We start from the raw sequence: 22,123 nt of genomic DNA on the forward strand, positions 1-22,123 counted from the left end.
TTAAGGTCCCTTCCAACCCAAACCACTCTATGATTCCATGAAAACTGTTGTTCAACTCTACCAAATATGTAAATGGCAAATGGGCCTATCCTATGCATAGCCACCTGTATATTGTGACTGCCTTTTTCATGGGCAGGAAGGAGATTGGAGACATAAGCTGGACTTTAAGCTTAACTCATTACCTACTGACACTAACAGCAACTTGAGCTCATGAAAGTTTCAAGTCTAATTTGAGACACAGTAGTGCCCTGTAGTTCTGCATCAGCAGCTTTGCCTAGGCTTGTCTTTTAGTTCATTTCATGCCCTTGTTGTACCTCAAAAGTGAGACTCTGCAGTCTGCAATAGAGATAGGTGTTTATTTTGGAAGATAAAAATCAGACCACAACACCAGACCACAGTGACTGCCTAAAGACATATATTACTAGTACTCACCTATCCAAATATCAACACTCTAACCAAGTCCACAGCAGGAGCCTGATTTCTTCAATTTCTGTAAAAACTAAAAGTGGTATGGTTTCTATTGAAAAATGCAAAAGTGTAAGTGACTTTCTTGATAAATTTGCTGCTTTTGTGCTTTCTGCAGGTACAGTACTATGTTGCCTACTGCACATTTAAGCAAAGTGGAAGAAAATCCACTGAAGTTCACTGGAAGTTTGCCCCAAGTATGTTTGTTTGTTGTCAGTGACTTATGAGTCCTCTGGTGAATGATGGACTTTATTTGCCATATTATCCAATCATGATTAATAAGATTATAAGATTTAATATTTTGCTGGCAATCTTTGTATTGTACCCTGAGGCAGAACAGCACCTTATCAAATAAAATCACAAGTGCCCAGAACAATAATGATACCCTCCTGGTTCACATCACAGATATATGAGAGCTTCTTAGTGGAGTTACTGAAAGCTTTACTTTGGAAAAAACATTCCTAGATCTAATGGGGCAAGAGACTCTGGTTTTCTAGGGTAGTGTGTTGTAGAAGTCATGACTGATTTAATTGCTGCTTGAAACTAAATGTGTAGATTTGGGCTAAAACACCCTTCCTCAAAAAGCACCCAATGTTCATTAAGATGATTTTAATGATAAGGAAACCATCGTCTGTTCTTCTATCTTAACTCACCATCACTTGAGTCTTTCTTAATAAAAACTTTCACCTTTTAACCAGTACTCAACATAAACACATTTCAGGTATTTTGGTTATTCTTATGGCCCTCCCCAGTCTTCAACATCATCCATAAAGTACAAACAGAAGTACTGGAGCTGGTGCCAGGAAAGAGTGTATGTCAGTGTCACAGAGACAACTTTCAGTTTCATTAATCAGTATTTGAAATGCAGTATTTTCCCAGAATATAACACAGTGGAGCCTAAAGAGCTGGATCCATGCTGTCTTGTCATATGATAGCTTACAGCAGGCATTAGTCATTACAGTCTTTTATCGTTTATCTTCTAAAATAGTGACCTGCAACACAGTACACTTGATCTTGCTTTGAAAATACCAAATAAACTTCATTTTAATTGCAAAAGGCAACAAGTGAAAGTCAAACTTGAACATTTTCAATCTGAACAACTAAATTTGGGAAATATTATAAGAAAAAAATCCTTAAAATACTGAAAATTGTACAACTTTAAAGTAGGAGTATCTGTATACCCTTTACCTCCATATGTGGATAAACATTAACATACTCACATGGCTGTTCAGAAGCATAATAATATCAGTTACATGCAAACCACTGTATTATTTGTCCCAAGTAAACTGACAAAAATGGGTGATACATATTTAAATCTCCTGGAGATAAATTTCTAAGTGCAGGTGTGTCTCAAACAAACATTTGGCAGGTGAAAATCTTGGTCGCAGTCAAACAGGGTGATCCTCAGCACTTGATCTAGGGATAAGATTTTTCATTTAAAAAATAAAATTACAATAGTACCTGTATATGTTACTGATATGTTTGAGGGTTGAGGCAAATATTTGAAGTGACAGGGTTACCTAATAAAAGACCAGCAAGACCTCTGGAAGCAGTAGCAGGAGTTGTGATTAGGCTGCATTCTTTGCATAAACTCTGTTAATCTTTGAATGGTTGATATGCCAGCTGGTTTTTCCATAATTCAAAACTATTTAATTTGATTATTTAAATAACCAAAGCAAAATAAGGTTTGTTCTTGTTATTTTATAATCAAACTCCTTCAAAAGTCTTGAAAAAACCCAAAACAGACAAACCAAACACACACACACACATACACAAAACCCCAAAACAAAACTGTTGATGCTGTGATCTGGATTTGGAAGAGAAACATTTTCTCTCCTGATGGAAGACAGGAAGGAAAGTAACATACACTTGCTGCACATGAAAAAAGCAATATTGAATAAAGAACATGAAAAGGAAAAGAGAATATGCATAGAAACCTCCATGGTCCCTTGGTTAATATGGCTCAGAAAAATAAAACTCCTAATTAGACTGTTGCCCTTCACACATCAGTTATTAGCCATGCTCTTTTCAGACCTTAATAACTGCAGTTTTTAACTTTTTAAATAATAATAATAATTTTTTCATGTAGTTTGGCTATACTTTCACATTTCTAAATGAAACATGGTACCTAGTTTTTATTTCTTTACTCTTTTTGTTGTGAACATGACACAAGGACCATCCTACTAAGTAAAGAAAGACTTTCTGCAGACATCTTTACTGCTTTTATTCTACTGTCCAAATTCTGAGATTTAGTAGTCAGTAATTTTAAGTTGAAAAAATAAGCTAAATAAACCATCAGAAATTGAAGATACAATTATTTCAGGGACCTAGCAACATATTATGGCAATGTCTCCCTGCAGGGTCTCAAGTCAAAGAGCACTCCGGGCAATTAATGAGCAGCTGTATTGTTTTCATAGCCAGAAGTCTTCTGACAGCACTTTCCTGATTTAGGTCAGAGCACACAGATTACTTATTAAATTCCACCAGCATATACTGATGTATGCAGAGACACTATAAAGTTTGTTGGAGTAGTCTTGCAATAATTTAATACTTTACCTTTGTTCAAAATGTAGGCTTTTCAGTAGCTTTGTTGAAAAGTGAGGCGTGTTTCACATTAATGTGTTTCACTCTTTGGGTTCCTTTGTCTTGTTTCTCAAGTCTATTCACAGAAGTGTTGAAAGAATGCAAAATGGGCTGTGATTCCCATATGGGGTTGGTCATCTTTGGCACAAATATTTTCCTATTCCTTCCACAAATCGCTCTGGTGTACCTGAAAGACATTCACATCCATACAGAGCTCTATTTAGCTTCCCTTGATCCCAAGTGCCAGACTGCATGCCCAGGAGAAGTCACTGTTTTGCTGAACCGTTCATATTACTCAGTAATTGTTGCACATTTCTACTAAAAGGATGACAAAACAAGAAAGTTTGATTAAATTTCACAGTTGGTCAATCTAAGAAGTAGATTTTTCCACAGTGATATTTTTCTGGATGAGTTCACTCTGAGAGCAATCATTCTGGAAATATGTTGTACACTGAGTCTCATACCTAGAAATTTCATTATACTCTCTCTGGAATAGTGAGGTCACTTCTTGATTTGCAATGGTACCTTTGATACTGGGGATTGTTGTATGTTATACTTCTGGGGTTTCTTTCTAGACTCAGTTTCCTCAGTCTAGATGAGCCAAGGGAGTCATGCTCAATTGCAGAATAGTTATATGTTTGGCAACTATGGCACAAACCAGCCAGGATGGAGATGAGGTTCTAGTGTTACATTACTAGGATATACATGGAGGGGTTGGCATTATAATAATGAGAACCTCATATCATATTCCTGGACTGAAAAGTTTGAGGTAATAAGTTGTTTATTCTTGTTGGGGCTGAAAATTTATAAAAGTTCTGAAAAATAGAATTTGAAGCCATCTTCCAAACAAAAATAAAGACAGACTTTCCTGAGATTCTCCTATGTTTAGTTCTATTCTGAACACAGTACTTCAGGAAAGACACTGTCAAACCAAAGAGGGCTCAGGAGAGAGGTGAAAATGATTAGACATCCAAAGACTGTGTCCTTTGATAAATAAATGTACAAGCTGAAGCTGTTAGGACTAAAGAAGAGAAGACTGATGCAAAATGCAACAGTCTTCAAGTAAAAGATACCTTTGTAAAGAAAAGGAAATAATCCCTTGTCTTTGGAAGGAATGAGAAATAATGTGTGTGTACTACAACGAGGGCTGCTGCTTTTTCATGCTTGACAGTGAGTACCACACAATGAGCACATCAGTGGCCAGGGACAGACAAGAGCAATGACTTTCTGCCTTGATGGAAACAGCTGCTAGAAAAATGCTTCCAAAAGCCCAAAGCATACACATTAAGCTCTCAGAAAAAGAGATTTTTAGTTTTTCCCAGCTGTATGAGCATTTCTCAGTCAAGTCAGGGTCATGATTTTGTCAAAGATCACGTGTTTGCATTGCTAAGATGATTATCTTGTCACATACCTCTACAGATGTGGACATACCACCAGGTGTGCATTATGCAACAGGTAAAGAAAATGCATTTGTCAAGTAGGCAGAAAATTTGGGACACGCAAGTTATGAATGGCAAGGAAAAAACGATTGATATCCTGTAATTGCCTTCAGACTCCACAGAAGGCTTAGTCTGAGCCCATTGTACTGAAATCGTAATATGGAATAATGTGGTTTCTCTTGTTCTAAGAGATCAGACCACTCTGAAATTTTCTAGCCTCCAGAGCAAAGGGATAGTTGTTACAGAAATGTATGGATGCTATTCAATTCTTAAAGTTCAATCATCTATGACTCAACTGCAATGATTAAAATTTTGCTGGCGCCAGTCAGTATAACAATTTTAGAAAACTTCTGACAGTGCTCTACAAGCTGTGACAGAAACATACTAATCAAGAATGGGGCTGTCAGAAGTTAGTGCAATCTTTTGTTCCTTCATTTTACTTATGTAGACCTGATATAGTGTAGGTGAGCAGTCCTTGGATCCTAACCTTCAGACCATAATTCTTTATCTACCCACAAATTGGTCCATTCTTTTCAAAAATTAGTCTCCTCATTGTCTCATCTCTATCCACCTTTTTTTTCCCCTAAACAGAGATCAAAGTTTCCTGATACTCTTTATGCTTTATTTGGAATATTGCATTCTCTGCTTAAATGCTGCCATTGTGCTGATAGGCGATAGGTCAAAGACTACATAATTAAAAAAAGGTCAGAAGGGTGCTCTGGAACTCTTCTGGTCCAATCCTCCACTCAGAGTGGGACCATCACTGATACCAAATCACATCACCCACAGACTTGTCAAGACTTGAAAATCTGAAGCATAAGAAGGTAGAAGGTCCCACAGGAGGATACTTGTACCCTCATTCACAGGAAATGTTTCACTGAGATGTAGCAAAGGCACGTAGAAAAAAGCCTTTGGACACTGTTCTGAACACACACATTTCTATGCTCTAGTCCTTGTAACACAATATAAGGGTGTTTGAAGACATGTAAGGTAAATAATCTCCTTGCTTATCTTTTGCAAGACAGAATGAATGACAGTTTCCATTACCTGTATGTTTACGGTTGCTTTGACAAAATCCCAGAGCAATGTGGATCACTTAACACAAATCTGACATGAGCAACAAGGTGCATTACGTTAAGCAATACTAAACAGTAGCTAACTTTTTCTCTGTTCCATAGTAAAGTTTTCACCCACAATTGCTCCAAATTAAGAGCTCAGGCTTCATGAAGAGTCACAGCTCATGTTTCATGGCTAGTAGACATGTTAGCTGTGAAAACAGGATAGTGGGGTTGGGAGTGAAATCAAAGATAGGGCTGTCACCTAGAGAGTTTGGAAACTGCTATCAGGAATTTTCCCTGACACTCAGAATAAGTTACCCCACTGAGAAGGGATCAGTGCATACTCACTAGATTTTGGCAAGTTCAGGAAGCAATTGAGCCTAATGAATCATTAAATAGTTTGGGTTGGAAGGAATCTTTAAAAGTCATCAAGCTCAGCCCTCATGCAATGAGCAGGGACATCTTCAACTAGATCAGATTGGTCAGATCAAACGATGTCTTTCTGACAACCCTAATACACACGGAGAGTTGTGCACCCATGCCATCTCTGATAACAACTGTACAGGCCTTGGTTCCTGACTACCTCCACCTGTCCCCATATGAGAGGAAAGTTTTCTTTTCTGGAGACACCTCCTCAGAAAATCCCTGCAATTTTCTTAGCAGCAGCATGGTCATTATGTCTATCTCAGAGGCAAGAGGGTATCTGCATATTTGATTCTCACGCAACCCTTACCATAACCTCTTGCTGTACAGCTGAGAACAAGCTGATGGGTTAAATAAAATTGTATTTACATTGTGCAATGCCAGTATTACAGCCAACTATGCTGACTGGTTTTCATATAGTGTGTCATGATTCCTTTCTTCTGCTTTGTAATAAGAGTAAATTTACCACCAGCTTTCTGATGATATCTCAGTACAATAATATAGAATATAGCCATTGTTACACCTATTCTCAGATTCCACTATACATTTACAGATTTTTACATTTACTCAGAGTTTTGATAGCTTGGAAAGAGATTTGTATGAAGTTATTTGTCTTAACTACATCCTGCCAAGAGTGATATGATTTTATAACATTAAGTAGTGCTTAAACTACACTGAAAATGTACACTAACAGCTCAGGGCTGTCAGCATTTACTGTACAAGTAAACCCTTCCTGCTGGCTTGTGCTAAGCAGCTCAGGTCATCCTCTGTGACAATTCACTGCAATAGTGAGCCTGCCCCTGCCTATGGAGTGTCCCTTCACTAGTCTGCAGCTGATGTTTGTGGTTAAGGTAGACTTTCCTCATCAGTCCTATGCCTGATCCTGGGAAGAGTGTGTCACTGTGACACAGCATGGCCACCTAAGTCAGCTACAGTCTAACTGGGAGACTGCTTTGGACTGTACACTGCACCTCTAATGACTGGATTACCAGGAAGCTAATTGAGATGACTTACAGGGAGTTTTGCTATATGCACTGCGACATCCCCACTGGAGATATGGAGAGGAACTTCTGTACAGGAAGCAATTAGCTATTTCTTGAAGCAGTCGGCCAGCTGTCCACAGGCAGTGCTCCAGATGGACTCTGGCAATGGTGTAAAGAGGGAGCTTTCAGAGGAGAAATGGAGATGCTCTGGGCAGGCCAATCTTAAAGAAAAGGCAGGCTAACATATTTTGGGCTGTCATGTCAAAGCTGCCCTAGAAGCCAGCACATTTTAGGGATAAGGGACTGCAAGAATCCCTTCAAAGAAGTGCAGAGAATGGTTTGTCTTCCTATTAACAGCAGTTTCACAAAAGTAGTGGTTTTTTTCTCTGCCACACAAAAGACTCCAGCCTTTGCAGAAGACTGGAAAAAGTGTGCAAGCACTGTGTATTCTAATACATAAGAACAAGTAATTGGGGAAGAAGAAAGTTTATGATTTTGTTTAAGGGTTATCTTCCAATACAAATAATTAAGTATCTCATAATAAAACAGAATAGCCTGATCTTTTGCCCACAACTTGCAAGAAAGCATTTGAAAGACTTGTCTTCAAGAACTGCTGGTTCTTTCTTCCTGTATCCTATTTTTGCTTACATTTTTGAAATAGTAACAACATACTGTAAGAATTACTATACAGTAAAGAATCAGTCCTCTAGACCCATCTTCTAGTTGGACAGATCCAAGGATGGCCTTCCAAAACTCTAATACTTCCCCAGCTAAAACAATACCTGATAGTTCTTTAGAAGTTCATAATTTCTACTCTGAAGCTCACAAAAAAATCTGAAGGATTGGAAAATAAGTCTGCATTTATGCTGCTGAGCAGCATCCTGAACTTGGGGTGCATACTGTGGTCTGGTGTATACAGACCAGTATGAGTTCCACCAGTTCTTGTAGCTGCCAACATCAAGTACTTCTATAAAAGACTTAGAGGCCTCTGAAGAAGAGATCCCATTTTGCCTGATTTTTCTCCTTGACATCACTCCTGAAAGCATGCATGGATATCCAGATATTCCTGCTACCATACATACTCTTGGTAAAGGTGCATTAGCATGCTTTTTCACAGGAAGTGCTCTTAGTTTCCCTAACAGAAATCTCAGCAAAACTGAAGAGCTATTGCCAGAGGTACTCCTAAAGGAGGAAGAATGTTTATTTTGCCTTCAACACTAGAAGGTGAATGTTTGGACTCCACAGAGCATGATAGCATGCTAATCACTGTATATGGTATTAAGCACTGTCTCTATACAATCCTAATTTGAGGCAATATAAAGTAATGTGGAGAATTTGAGCCATCATCAGATACTTAAGTGCCCAAATTCTTGGAGAACTCTGGGACAATAAGGTAAATCAGACTAGATGTTTCTGATTTTAATCCCTGCCCACTCTTTAAGATTGCCTCCTTAAGACACCTAAAAACCAGGAAAAAAATACAGGAAGCCTGATTAACATTTCAGACTCATTTTGCAGGGATTTGGCTGAATATTGATTTGGGAAGGGAGATGAAAAATACAGAAACAATAAGAGGAGAAATTCTGCACTAAACATAAGCCCTCACACTCTAGGGAAAATCCTGAAGCAGTAAAATGCTGTAAGTGCCAACTGAAAACATATTAGCTGTGGAAAGTTACCTGAGAGTCTTCCTGTGCTCAGGAATGCAAGACTAGTGTCTTTACTCACAGAACTATGCAATCTTCATATCTAGATCTTCTGCCAGTTTTTCTTCTTCCTACATGTCTCTTAACTCTGGTATCTGCCTGGAGATTAAAATGTGAGAATTTCAGGCATCTTGTGCTTCTGAATGTGATACATGTTCAGAAATCGCAGGTTTTTGGTTTTTCCTGGTCTAGCTATTCCATAAAATCCCATATTATGTATAATAAAGAAAACAGATAAATCATTACAAAGGGTTTTGTACTGTAAATAAAACTTTTGAACTGGTGGAAAAAGATGGGTAAGAACTGCCTCATGGATGGTGAGTATTGTGTGTTTTTCTGATCACGCAGAGGTTAGCACTATATTTTCAGGACAGTGAATTGGAAAAGCAGTTGTTACATTCCAAATGGGCCTTCTTTTTGCTGAGCACTATTATCAGTCAGTCATTTCACCACGGTTTCTATAAATAATCTGAGCTGGATCTTCTTGTATAAGACTGACTAAGGAGAGAGAGGTTTTTTTGCAGACATTAAAGAATTAGATTTAAAGCTTCTCTGATTAATCTAGGAGATATTGGCTACTCTTTAAGAGAGAAAACAAGGTGTTTTCTTGTTAACAGAAGGAATAGAAGAATTTCAGGTAAAGTAATCTATCTTAGAATCTTGGGGACCACCAGTAACCCATCACTTAAAAAAGTAGTAGGAAAAAACCCCTACATTTTTAAAACATAGTGTATGTATGTATTTTACAAATTGAGGCTTTTAACCTAAGCTGGGCCAAAAGAGAGCTGAGGGGTGGGAAGGAGTTAAGAGACAGAAACACTGCCAGCACAAGCTTGACCTCTCCTCCGCACTGGGGCAGCCTCACCTGAGTCCTGTGTGCAGTTTTGGGTGCCACGATATGAGAAAGACATTAAACTATTAGAGAGCACCCAAAGCGGGGCCATGAGGATGGTGAAGGGCCTGGAGGGGAAGCCATATGAAGAGTGGCTGAGGTCACTTGGTCTGTTCAGCCTGGAGCACATTGATGGGAGACCTCAGTCTGCAATTACAGCTTCCTCATGAGGGGAAGAGGAGGGGCAGGCACTGATCTCTTCTCTCTAGTGACCAGTGACAGGACCCAAGGGAATGGCCTGAAGTTGTGTCAGGGGAGGTTCAGATTGGATATTAGGAAAAGGATTTTCACCCAGAGGGTGGTTGGGCACTGAACAGGCTCTCCAGGGAAAAGGTCACAGCACCAAGCCAGATAGAGTTCAAGAGGTATTTGGGCAATACACTGGGGCACATGGTGTGACTCTTGGGGATGACCCAGTGCAGGGCCAGAAGTTGGACTCACTGATGCTTGTAGGTCCCTTCCAACTCAGCATATTCTGTGATTCTGTGATTTTACCTCCCACAGGCAGAACTGAGAGCATGGGGGAGCTGGGGGGTTCAGGTACCACAAAGCACAACCATGAGGCAAAGGTGTGACCTGGCTGGCATAGAAACAGAGTCACATTAAATGCACTACTTGCCTGCTCGCATGTTGGTCATAGCACAGCTTTGCACTGGTGACTACAGACCAAAGCCACAACCCTTCCTCAGGGCAGCATTCCTTGAATGAAGACTGCATGCATGGAGAAGCTTCTGCATCCAAGACAGAGAGCAGGATGGAGGCTGCTCCTACAGGGCTGGGCCCAAGGGGGTCCCCAGGGAAGCATAGCGTGTCCCACTGGCAGAGACAACAGCTGGGTCTGCCTGGCAGGACCAGGCTCATGGTGCTGGGCCAGGGCTGGCCAAAAGGCCAACCCATAAGGCTGGACTCAGCTCCATCATGGCCATGAGGATGAGCCATGCAAGGGCATCGTCCCAAACAGGGGTGGAGGCCCAGAGCAAGGTGTTCCACAGGCACAGCTGAGCTGGAGGCCCGCCAGGGCAGGCAGAGGCTGAGGGCTCTGGGCTGGGCTCACAGCAAGCCCCTGGGGCTGTGGGGAGGCTCGAGCTGAGGCAGATCTAGACCCTGGAGCTGGCACTGCTGCTCTAGAGGGACCCTAAAGGTGACACTGGTGCTTACAGCGAGCTGTGGGCCTGAGCGCCCTGGCAGCCTTACAAAATATCAGCACTTAGGTTCTTCTCTTTCTGCTTTTTATACTCCTATTTTTGCAATCCTTTTTTTCAATCCTTTTTTGCATTATTTTCATTTGTTTGCTGCACTTTGTGAAAAACATTTTTACTAGAGTTCCTTAAACTCAGCCCTTTGATTGAGCTGGTTGGTCCTCATGAGGATTTCATTCACCTGTGGGAGCCACAGCTTCCCTCAGTCTATGGCTGAAAACAATCCTTGGGCCATTTTCTCGCTAGGCACCCATACAGTGTCAGAGACGAACCACTTGTTCCCTCTCTGCCCTGGTGAACATCAGCTCCTTGGGGCTGCAGCAGTCTCCACAACACACTCCACACAAGATTTCCCTGTCCTTGCAGTGCCGCAGCCATGAGTACATGGATGAGGCTTACAGGGCTTTGGTTTCCCGTGGAATGCCCATGAGTCCTTGTTCTCTTGTGTGCATGTGGTTAATAATTTTTGAAAAGCAACCCTCCCACAAAATTTCATATCTGCTCTTGTAGCTTTAATCTCATTTTACTGGAGAAAGTAAGATAAACAGTGAATGGAAATAATCATACTGCTGTGCCATAACTGCATATTTTCTTTACATTAAGCTTCTAACAGACCCTCAGTTAGCCCTCTGAAATGTTCAGTTTGCAATTCAAGCTCAAATCTTTATTTTTTGTTCCTTGTCTTGTTTGTTCAGTGCCTCACTCCCACTATTCTGCTGAAAAATAGGTGAGTGTGAGTTACTAAACCAGAAATAACACATGCACCAAGCTGCTACAATTAATCCCCCAGTTAGACTAATATAGTCTCATTTTAAACTCTATTTTTCCTAATTTATTTTCTGTACAAAACATTGCACTTTTAATCTATCACGCCAAAACTTCTGCTCTGAATCAAAAACTTATAAGAGGGGTGTATTTTTAAAAGATTTAAAAGACTGTAGGGGGTAAAAATGGAGCTTAGGACAGAATGAAAAATTGACAGAAATCTGCTACATTGCACTGCCACACATCAACAGCTGATCTGGGTTGATCATGCCACTTTCAGAAAGGAACAATTATCTTTACAACCCTCTCTTCTGTAAGAAAAAATATTACACAAGGCATTTTCAAATGTCATTTCATGATTTCCAAAACAGCTCATAACATTTGCTCTCCACAGTGATTGGCTCACATCTGTTCCTCAAAGATGTCAAATTTTAACAGCCTGTTCTGTATTGTAACTTTGAAACTTCTACTTCTTGCCCCCCTTCCCCCTTTTATGCAATAATTCAAATGTTTACTGTTGATTTTGTATACCTGATATTGTTCAATAATAGTTTTGCACCTACCTGATGAAAATTTACAAAAGCCTCTAGTCTTTCCAACTAGCCACTGTCTCAAGTCTGCTTTTTTCTAGAATATTTTCAGTTTCATTTTTTGCTTGTGCAAGTAACAGATCACAATATTCTCATTTTGAATATTGCCCTTTATATTGTAAGGAAGTTCACTTCTCAAATTTTTATCGAAAACTACCTAATTTCAAATATTTTTAGCTAAGCAAATTGAGAGTTTGGGCTTAAATCTCTAGTTTTAAAATGTCTGTACTTTTTCTTCCATGGGAATATTGGATTGTGGATACTCTACACTCAATAGAAAATGGATATAGTTTTATCCTTTTGCAAAACATTTGAACTTATGGTAATCACATCGGGTACTACTCATAAGCAATTATCACATTTAGCATGGCATCACAAACATACCAGAACTTACTTAGAGGTCTTTTTAAAATTACATTAAATATTTAGTACTTGAATTGAACAATTTCTGTGAGTTGCAAAAATAATCCAGACTGTAAGAGAATTTCAAGCATGTGCAAGCAAACTGAGACCATTTTTCAACTGCAGATCTAAAGTTTCTGCAGTTGTCTTTGCAAAGTTTTCTTGAGTATTTCTGGGATTTTTTTTCGCGTTTCCCATTCTTTGATATATTTCTAAATCTACCTTCCTTTGAGGTGAACAGTATACAATTTTAGCCATTTTTAGGTTGCATTAGCCCCCAGAGGTAAACCTAAGCAAACTTTTACACCCTCATTTTTCATAATTACTACAGAATGAAGCCATTTAATAGACTTTTTTTGCTGTTCTATTTATCAAGGTCCTCTACATTTCTGCTGGAGCACTGAAGAAATATTTGTAGGTGTGTTGTTGGGTCTTGGCAGTAGAACTACATCTTGTATTACAGCAATTTCCTTCTCACATGTTTTAAAATATTTCTAGGTTGATCATCCTGTCAGTGAATATAGGTCTATGTAATGTACACATATTCCTTACAAGCCCTGGCACATTTACAAGCATGGAATAAATATTATCTTTTCTAAAATAACTGTAAGCTATTAATTTCCAAGATTTTATCTTTTCACCTTAATTATTTATGCCTAGGAAATTATTTCTGTGCAATATATTCTGAATCATGTTTTAAAAGAGTACATTTGTCTCATTTTTTTTCTTAACGTACATTAATACCTCACTGCCTGATAAATATGTATTAAGATTTCAGCCTATAAATAGATGTTGCAGTCTGTTGACATGGCTCTTCCTTTAATACTTGCAAAATAATTACTTTGGGTTGCACAAAATCCATTTACTAAGTTTCTTGGTAAGCATTTTCTGTCCTTTTGTTTGGGCTTTGTGAAATAGTTTTGCTTATGACAATTGTACTGTCATTTAAGACATACTGGGAGTCACTTAAGCCTCTGTTGCTTCCTTGTGCAGCCCCTGTGTGCTGCTCCCTGTCAGTGTGTGCTGACTGCCTTTTACAGATTCCTCCTTGGATCTTTTAACCTTCATTTTCTTGTGTTTGCATTGTTGCTATTTCAGGTGTTTATTTAATATCATCCAGGATAGTATAGGCTTTTTGCTGGATTCCAACACTTTGAGACTTATTGTTTTTATTTTGCATCCTTGAGCATTTGGCTGCTGTTTACTAAGTATAAATTGGGCAATTCTAACTATATTTTCCTCATTTGTGGATATTGACCTCTTATTGTAAGATGGCCTTGGACCAGATAGCCTTTCCCCACCATATTTTTACTCATTTTCATTGTCAGAACTTTATTTCTTTCTTTCTGGAAATTCTGTGTTCTTTGGTACCCAGTTGACCTTTTGTAACTTACCTTGTATTTTTGACAGATATCTAGCCTTTGAATCAGCAATTTTTTTAACAGCTGCTTTATTTCCCTTCCACACAGTGCTCAGGGTTAAGCATAACTTGCAATTCCAATTTGCCTGCCACACTTCTGCAGAGTTTCAGGCACCTGGGGAGTTTGGTTTCCTTGTCTCATATACACAAGCTCCTATGCAGCTTCTTGATACACTCTTTTTCCTACCCTGCTCCTGGCATAACTGCCTGTGTTTGGCTGCTGGTGAAGATGATGCTCCTGGTACCAAGGATTACTCTTCTATGGTAGCTAGAATGAAGTCAGAGTTGGTGACTTAGAGTCCAGAAGAGACCTTAATAAAACACTATCACCTTCCCCAGCTGGACACTCCTGGGTCTCTATGCCTCTTTTCCCAAGGTTTCCTCTTGGCAGGGCAGGCAGGAGGACTTGGCAGCAGTGCAATGGTGGCAGGGCAATGAAGGAACTGTGTGAGCACAGTATGTGCTCCCCGAATAGACAAAGCACTTTCCTCTGCAGAGTTGCAAGATGCGCAGCATTCACTAGTTTGTCCAGAGCAAACAGAGGCTAAGGCATTACAGATCAAAACATTAACAAATCAGGTTGTCATAGCATTATAATGTTGAGATTTCAGCTTCTCCTGAGCGAAATTTAAATCTTTCTGTTGTATAATTTTCCTTTATTCTGCACCAAATGCACCGGTTTAATTATATTATCATGAGCCTGGACAAATTACTTTCTTAATCCAAAAGGATGGGTTTTTGCAGAGGACTGTCATGGTTTTCTTCATTCCTCAGTTTTCTGTGAAAGTAATATTCTGTGTGTCAGAATTATTCAGTCCTAACCCTAACACACTTAATGTCTTCATTTAGGCCATAAAGTAAAGCTGAAAACATGTGGAGGGAAAGATATGATGAAACAGTCATTGTGTTATACCCATTGTTTGACCACTTGAGAACAGTATGACCTTTGAGTTTACTGAGAAATATGAATAAACATGGAAACATAGTGAGCCATTTCTCTTCTCTGAAAGCTAATTGTGTGTTCAGGTTTTTGGAGTAGACTTTTGTAACGTTTGTTTTTGTCAAAGATAAAGGACAATTCCTCCTAGCTACCTTTACTCAGCTCCAGTGCACACATTGTGAAGTTTTTTTCTGTAGAGCAGGAAAAGAAACAGCAACTCCAATGAGCATAAATATTTGAAGACAGATTAGAATTCTCTGTCCCTATCATACGTTCTTAAAATAAGCCTGACTTGGTTTTGTTCACGTTTTTCCAGGGGGCACAAGCAATTCTACAGAACTAATCTAGATGGAACAGAAAGTTATGTGCATTATGATGGGGAAAGAAGAGAGTTACCAGCAGTCCTGTGAGGATATGAGCATGCAGGTTAGGCCTTTCTTCTAGCCTCAACCGTTCTATGATTTCATGATTATACAAAGACTGAAGACAAGCATTGGCTGGCTAATCCAAAGGGAGTCTTGGCTTTGGTATAATAAAAAAGTCAATAGTCAAAAAAGTCAATAGTCTAAAAAGTCAAAATTACAAATTCTGTTGGTATGAGTCCTTTCAAACTGCCACTCTGTAAAGTCTGCAGATAAAATGGGCCATGAATTGCTTTTCTTCATTATAGGAGCAATCTTAGAGCTCTAACCATAACAACTTCATGATGACTTAACCGTTTCATAATGTTAATGGAAATATTAAAACCCTACTGAAAAATAGCACGTGGAATTTGAATGCACAGCACTGTCTTCCATGGCCACAGAATGCAACAGCTACTGCATTGGACAATGTCTTCTGCCCACACAAAGATGCCCATTCAGGATGCTGGAAGTGGGCACGAACATAAAAGAAGCAATGTTTTGAGACAGAAGTTTTCATTCAAGTCCTGTGATTAATCCAAGGAAGTACTGGACTGAATACTTTTAGTAAGAGCAGTCAAAAAACTCAAACATTGGAGTCACATAAAATACATTCACATAAGACATTTGCTTTGTTGATTCAGATGATAAATACATCAGTAAAAATTCTTGAGTGTTGAACAGAGTAAAGGGATCAAGTCATTGTGCCCTTTCTGTGATACAGATCTGACACTTTTTACAACAGTTCCTCTATGGGCTTGGTTGTACTGGTAAAATGTTAGCAACGCTGGAAATATTTGTTTGCTTCAAAATGGATTTTCACAAGCAGACAAGAGATCAGTATCTTCGAAATTAACCTGTATGTTCATTACCTATTGGAGTGGTATTTGAAAAATGAACTCACCTGGCTTACGCTACCAGTTCTTCTTCATCATAAGATTTAGAGATTATACTTTCTTGTATCCCCCTTAAAAACATCCTGGGATTTGGGGGAAAAAGAGAACATTTTAATCAGTTCATCTCTGTACTTATTTACTCCTCAGAGGAACAGAGAATATGTGCTGCAAATAATTTTAAAGTGGAGAAATGTGTGATATGGACAGAGGACAAGATTATTTAAAAGCTATATAAGAAAAAAACCAAAATAAACAAACAAAAAAAATATTTATTTATCCCATTTCTTATAAAAAATTAAATTTTCAAACATCCTTACAAAAAATCTCAGACATGTTTGAAGAAAGGAAAGAGAAAATATGTGGAATGCAATAAAATTACTATCTTTATGGTAGATGAAAAAATAAATATTCTAAAAACTCAGTGTATGGATATAAACTTTTCATCTGGAACATTTATATAGCATTCTCTCCTCTGAGATGTACCCCTTAAACTCCACAGAGCATGCCTAATGCATGTTTGGCATCTTGTCCCAAGGCCCTCTGATGGCATAGTGAATGTTACAGTGATCACAGAAGGGGAACGTGAGCTTCTGGCAAACAGTCAAACTGAGCTGGCAAAACTGCTTTCTTTTAGCCTTCAGCCCTGTACATGTAGGCTGTGACTGTGGCTCTGTAAGGTCTAAGGATCAGGAAATATTGATGGATTTGGAAAAATTTCCTCTCTGCTTTACTTACCATGGTTTGTCATCGAGGATTCAATTTTTTGCTTTTCATCACGTATCTGCTCCTCAAAACAGGTCTGTGATTTATTCGCTCTGTGTTACCTTCTCTTCAGCATTTCAGCAACGTTCACTTAGCAAATTCACAACTAATCTCTTCTTCTGACCTTATCTTAAAACAGAAAACTAAAGCAAAGGAAAGGAAAGCTGCACCAGATATTAACAAACTGAAGTGGCAGCTCAGCACCAGTCCTTTGCCAACTGGCAGGATGAAAAACCAAATGGCAGTGAGTCTATAGTTCTGTCTCAGCCTGGAACATGATTTCCCTTTTAACAGCCTGTTGGAAAATTCTGTCAGTGACTTGCAGCCCAAAATAAGACTGCAGGAGCTGGTGCTGCACTGGCACCTGCCACTAAAAGTGAGCTTAACAACATAATGGGGGGTAAAAATCTCTGCTGCTCTCTCCTGCTGGATAGCCATGGTGCGCTGCCCAGGGAAGAGCTGGGGGAGAAGGCTGAACCTAACAGGCTGGGAAGCAAACACAAAAACACAAAAGGAAGGAAGTGTGGCTGGAGGTGCCAGAGGGAGGAACTGGGGCACTGTTAGGGAAACAGAAGGATGAATCAAGACCCTTGAGAGCATTCACATAATGTGCCTTGAAACTGGAGAAGCAGCAGGGTAAGGAAGCATGGACAAACTTGTCTGAAAGATGTTTAAGTCAGCCATAGAGATGAGAGGCAGAAGTCAGTACCTCATTAACAATGAAAGATAATTAGTAGGGTGGAGATAAATAGCAGAGAGCCTTGAAAATGTAGGCATATAGCCAATGTTTGATGTAATTAGAAAAGTATATCCCAGGAAAGGGATCAAAAGAGAAAGAGTCTTGTCAACCAAATAAGACCTTAGGACAAATCCCAGGCAGAGTGATCTTGTCATTAAATTAAGAAAGATGGCAAAGTCATGAGGACAGCATCTGACAGGCACAATAGCAATTTCTCCCAGTCTGTACTCAGGACAGCACAGCTCAGCCAGCTGAATCTTGGCAGCAGAGGAGATTGTGAACACATGTACCTGCCAGAGGAATGATGCTTTTTGATCCACACCAGCAAAACTCCTGTATTGGTTCTGCTTACAACTCAGCAAGGAGCACATGCCAGCGAGAGAGCTAGCTGAGAGGGGTGATGGTTGGGCAGGAGCTCTGCTCCTAGCACTGCTCATGTTGCAGTTTGTTGTCTTGCTCCAAATAAAAAGCAGAAGCTTTGAGAAGTGTCACTGACACCTGCTCACCACAAACATACTGTTTCCTCCACACCACTCTTTCTCTTAGCTCCTTTTCACCTGTTCATTGCTTCACATAAGAAAATCCAAAGATCTTTAGCAACAAGTCAGCTATTTTTAAAGTGTACAATCACACCCACGCTACACAATTTCTCTGCACATTTTGAATCCAAAGGCCATCAGAGACTCCTCTCCATGTCTCTCAATTTCCATTTGCTGTAAAAAATGTAGTGTTTGCTGCCACGTTAGTCTTTCCTTGCTTCCAAAAGAGATTGTGAAAAAAACACAAGAGGCTAGGTCTGCTGATGGTTACCGAGCAAGTGTAAGTTTTGAAACAACCTTTGACTCAGGATGTCCATGAGCTGTAGATGTTAGGAAGTTCTCAAAGAACACTTTCTTTGTGGCCTATTTCTTATGTTGTTGTCCTAATCATCCCACACTGGCTGTCGTCTGAGACAGGATAATGGCTCAAAGGGATATTTGATTAGACTCAGCCTGGCAGCTCCAATGGAAGCCCTTCCCCACCTAGAAGAGGAATGCTGCATCTCCCTCTAAAGAACCAACGAAATATTACCTGGCAAAACTTCTGACAGTCTAACTGCCTTTTTGTGGGAGCCCTTCCCCACCCAGCATCTTTGTTTCTCCACTGGACAGGTTTGCAGGATTTATAAGACCGACTTTTGGGAACCTGTCAGAAAACCTTCTATATTTCTCCCTCACCACACAATTTTATTGTGAAACTTTTAGTCCTCTGACAGAAAAGAGAGAAATCAATCTTCTACAGCCTGGTCAAATAAGTAAGAAAGTAAATCTTGTTATAGTTGTATATCTGTCCTGTGCAGGAAATCTTTACTTTTTCAGAGAGATCCTCACAAGGGATGGTCCTGTACAGGGCCAGGAGTCAGACTTCATGATCCTCATGGGTCCCTTCCAACCTAGCATATTCTGTGAGTCTGTTTCTGCTGTTTTAAATGAATCCCAAATCAACTTCAAGACCAAAAAGAGACTATTCTGCAAAACCCTCATCTCTCCAGCCTGATTACCAGCTTCAGGAGTTTCTGTTCAATTTTTGGAAACTGAATGGAGTGTTCACATCTGATGCAAGTTAGCTCTGTAGCCTCATGGCCTGCTATTGCCTAGAACAAGAAATTTCACCTGAAGCATTCTATCATTACAAGTAAGTGCTTCTTCTCTTTTTTCTTTATAATGCAAGTACCCCTTATTTGAGCAAATGGCATTTTCTCTTAGCCTTGTTCATGTCTGAAGATAAAGTCTGGGATAAATGAGACAAAAAGGAGCATGTAAACATTTATCAGGTGTAAGCTGGAGCACCATGTCAGCCCCTTCAGCCAGTGAGCCACTAGGTCCTTCCACAACCAGGCAAGCAAACCAAACAATTTCATTTGTATCCAAAGACTGCACATTCCACACCAAGAGAAACCCCTCAGGAAACTCACCTTTTGCTATGCTTGTTCAATGTTAGAGCTAAAAAAGCACCTAGAATTGTAACAACAGCCTGGCTACTAATCCATTAAAAGGAAATTGTCAAATCTTGTGGCTGACTCCACTTGCAAAAAGTATAATTTTTGAATGTGCTTGCCCAAGTGGATTGTTACCATAGCTCGCTGCCATGCCTGAACAGTCCTTCGCCTCCCTGAATTTGACAAATCAGTTCTTTCTAAGACTGTATGACTTTCTACAATACCATATTTGTTTTTCCACAGGATTAATTTTCAGTCTTGGTAATAAGTTAAGAATAGAACTATGCATAAATATGTATATTGTTTTATAAAGAAACCAAAGGCAATAGTAAACAACAGATACATTTTTTCCAAAACCTAATCAAGTACAGCAGTGCTGTTACAAACTTGTGGCAGAAAGCCAGTGAAGGCATTTGGAGAAGGGTGCTTATGAGATGCTGCTGAGCTGTGGCAGTTGTTCTGCATACTCTGGAGCAACCTTACCTCCCTGCTCCCCTGAGCTTAGGGAATTGGAAAGACAAGCCAAGAGACCACAAGCAGAGCCAGGCCCTGCTTTAGAAGCAGAGTTCCCAGGTTTGAACGGGCCAGCCTTACATTCTCTTTGCTCTCCAGCAAAGCTCTCCTGCAGCCCCAGGATTGCATCTTTGGTGTTTGAGAAATGCCATGCTGAGACCAAGATTTAGAAATACTTTCATGCAGCCTGGACCACTCGCTCTGTGACAGCCCACTCTGCCAGCCCCTCCTTTCAAGGCTGGGGTTCAGATCACATCTGTCATATTTCTGTCAAACTCCCACTTCAATTCAGCCCTATTTTAACATCTGAAAAAACATCTGTTGTTCTGCTGTGGCCATCTGCTACCATCCCCAAAAAGTCAGGCCAAAAATACCTTGGGACTTTGAAGAACAGTGTTAGCTGAGACATACTTATGTAAAGACAGCCCAGCAAATGGGTTATCTAAAAATCTTATAGGAATGAATGCAACTTAGTTTCTACCTCCAAGGGTAAGTTAGCATCATTATTCCCTTTGAAAAGAGACTGCAGCAAATGGAACTAATATACCATATAAATATGCAAGGTGTGACAAAATGAAAAACTTATTCAAGGTGGAAGTTCATGAGCAGGAACAGAAAAAAACAAAGCAGCAATAATCCTTCAGAATTTAAATGCTTTCTAATTTTATAATAATAACTAATGGTTATTACTATTAACCAGGCATGAACAAACTTGTCACAAGTGATGAGTCACTTTACGGTAGATTACAGTGGATCTCATTATGCATCAACTTTTGAAGAGAGCAGGACCTGAGGAACTACCCAGGTTCTGCCCAGCAGTCAAAACTTCAGTGTGGAGCAGTTCACAAAGAGCTCTGCCTTCACTTTCAGGATTGTTGCTTTCACCACAGCAACAATCCTGCCCAGTGACTTTGAAATTCAGGTCACCTGTGAGTGAAAATACTCTTCATGAGGACTCTCCAGCTCCCACTGCCTCCCACAGAGTCTTCCCTTTTACTGTAGCACTAGCTAAAGAGACCCTAATATAATATTTGGCATTGTATGTCTTCAGGCTTCTGGGCATTCAACCCTAAAGTGTTTCAAGATACAATTTATAAACATATTTCCCCCTCCACTCTGTACTCTTATCTGCCTCTGGAAGAGCACTAGCTGGTGTAAACAGATTGTGCTAGCTTAAACAGGCAACACAGTGACAGGAAACACAGGAGTACATTCTGTAATATTAATGCTGAAAAATTAAAAATTCCTAATTGTTAAGCAGTGAAGGGATTTTAGAATAAAGTGAAGGCTTTTGTTAAAGATCATGTACCCCATGCTGTTACGGTAGTTCATTCTCACTTCCAGACTTCGGTTGCTAAGATAAATTGCAGAACTCTTCAAAGCAAATCCTTTACCAGGAGCCGAGCTAGAAGAGAATTTTATAAAATGCTAAAGTGGTACTCAGCTTACATTTCATCTCAGGTTTGGCCATCACACTTTGCTACTTCCAACTTCCTGTCTTTGATAATTTCTTTTGAAAATATTGCGGAAGTTTGCAATGGAAATAAAAACAAATAATCAATTTAATAATTAACTCACCCTGATTCAAAATTGAAAATAACTGCCTTGTGTTTGAAATTCATCTAGTCTTTCTCAGATGAAGGCAGCATTTATTTCAAATGTTTAATTTTACCTCAGTGGTGGAAAACCAGTTTGTCTCCACAGTCCTTTATAATATTTCCAGAGGGAGAGCTTTATTACAGGAAAAATAGCTACTCTCAGTTTTTGACAACTGGGAAGTCTTCAAGAGCAAAACATGAAGCAAAAAATTGGTGTTTTCCTTTTAAGTATTTATGCTGTACATTATCTGCTTTTTCTAGTCATGTAGATCAGTTTTTTCTCCAAGTCAAGGAAGACTACAATATTAAATTGAGTGTTGAGCATGTGCTTGTGATAACTGCAGAAAAAACACTGCTTTAGTGCCATTCTT

This window comes from Lichenostomus cassidix, chromosome 5, assembly GCF_008360975.1.
Source record: "Lichenostomus cassidix isolate B80296 chromosome 5, HeHo_3.0, whole genome shotgun sequence".
Taxonomy (NCBI): domain Eukaryota; kingdom Metazoa; phylum Chordata; class Aves; order Passeriformes; family Meliphagidae; genus Lichenostomus; species Lichenostomus cassidix.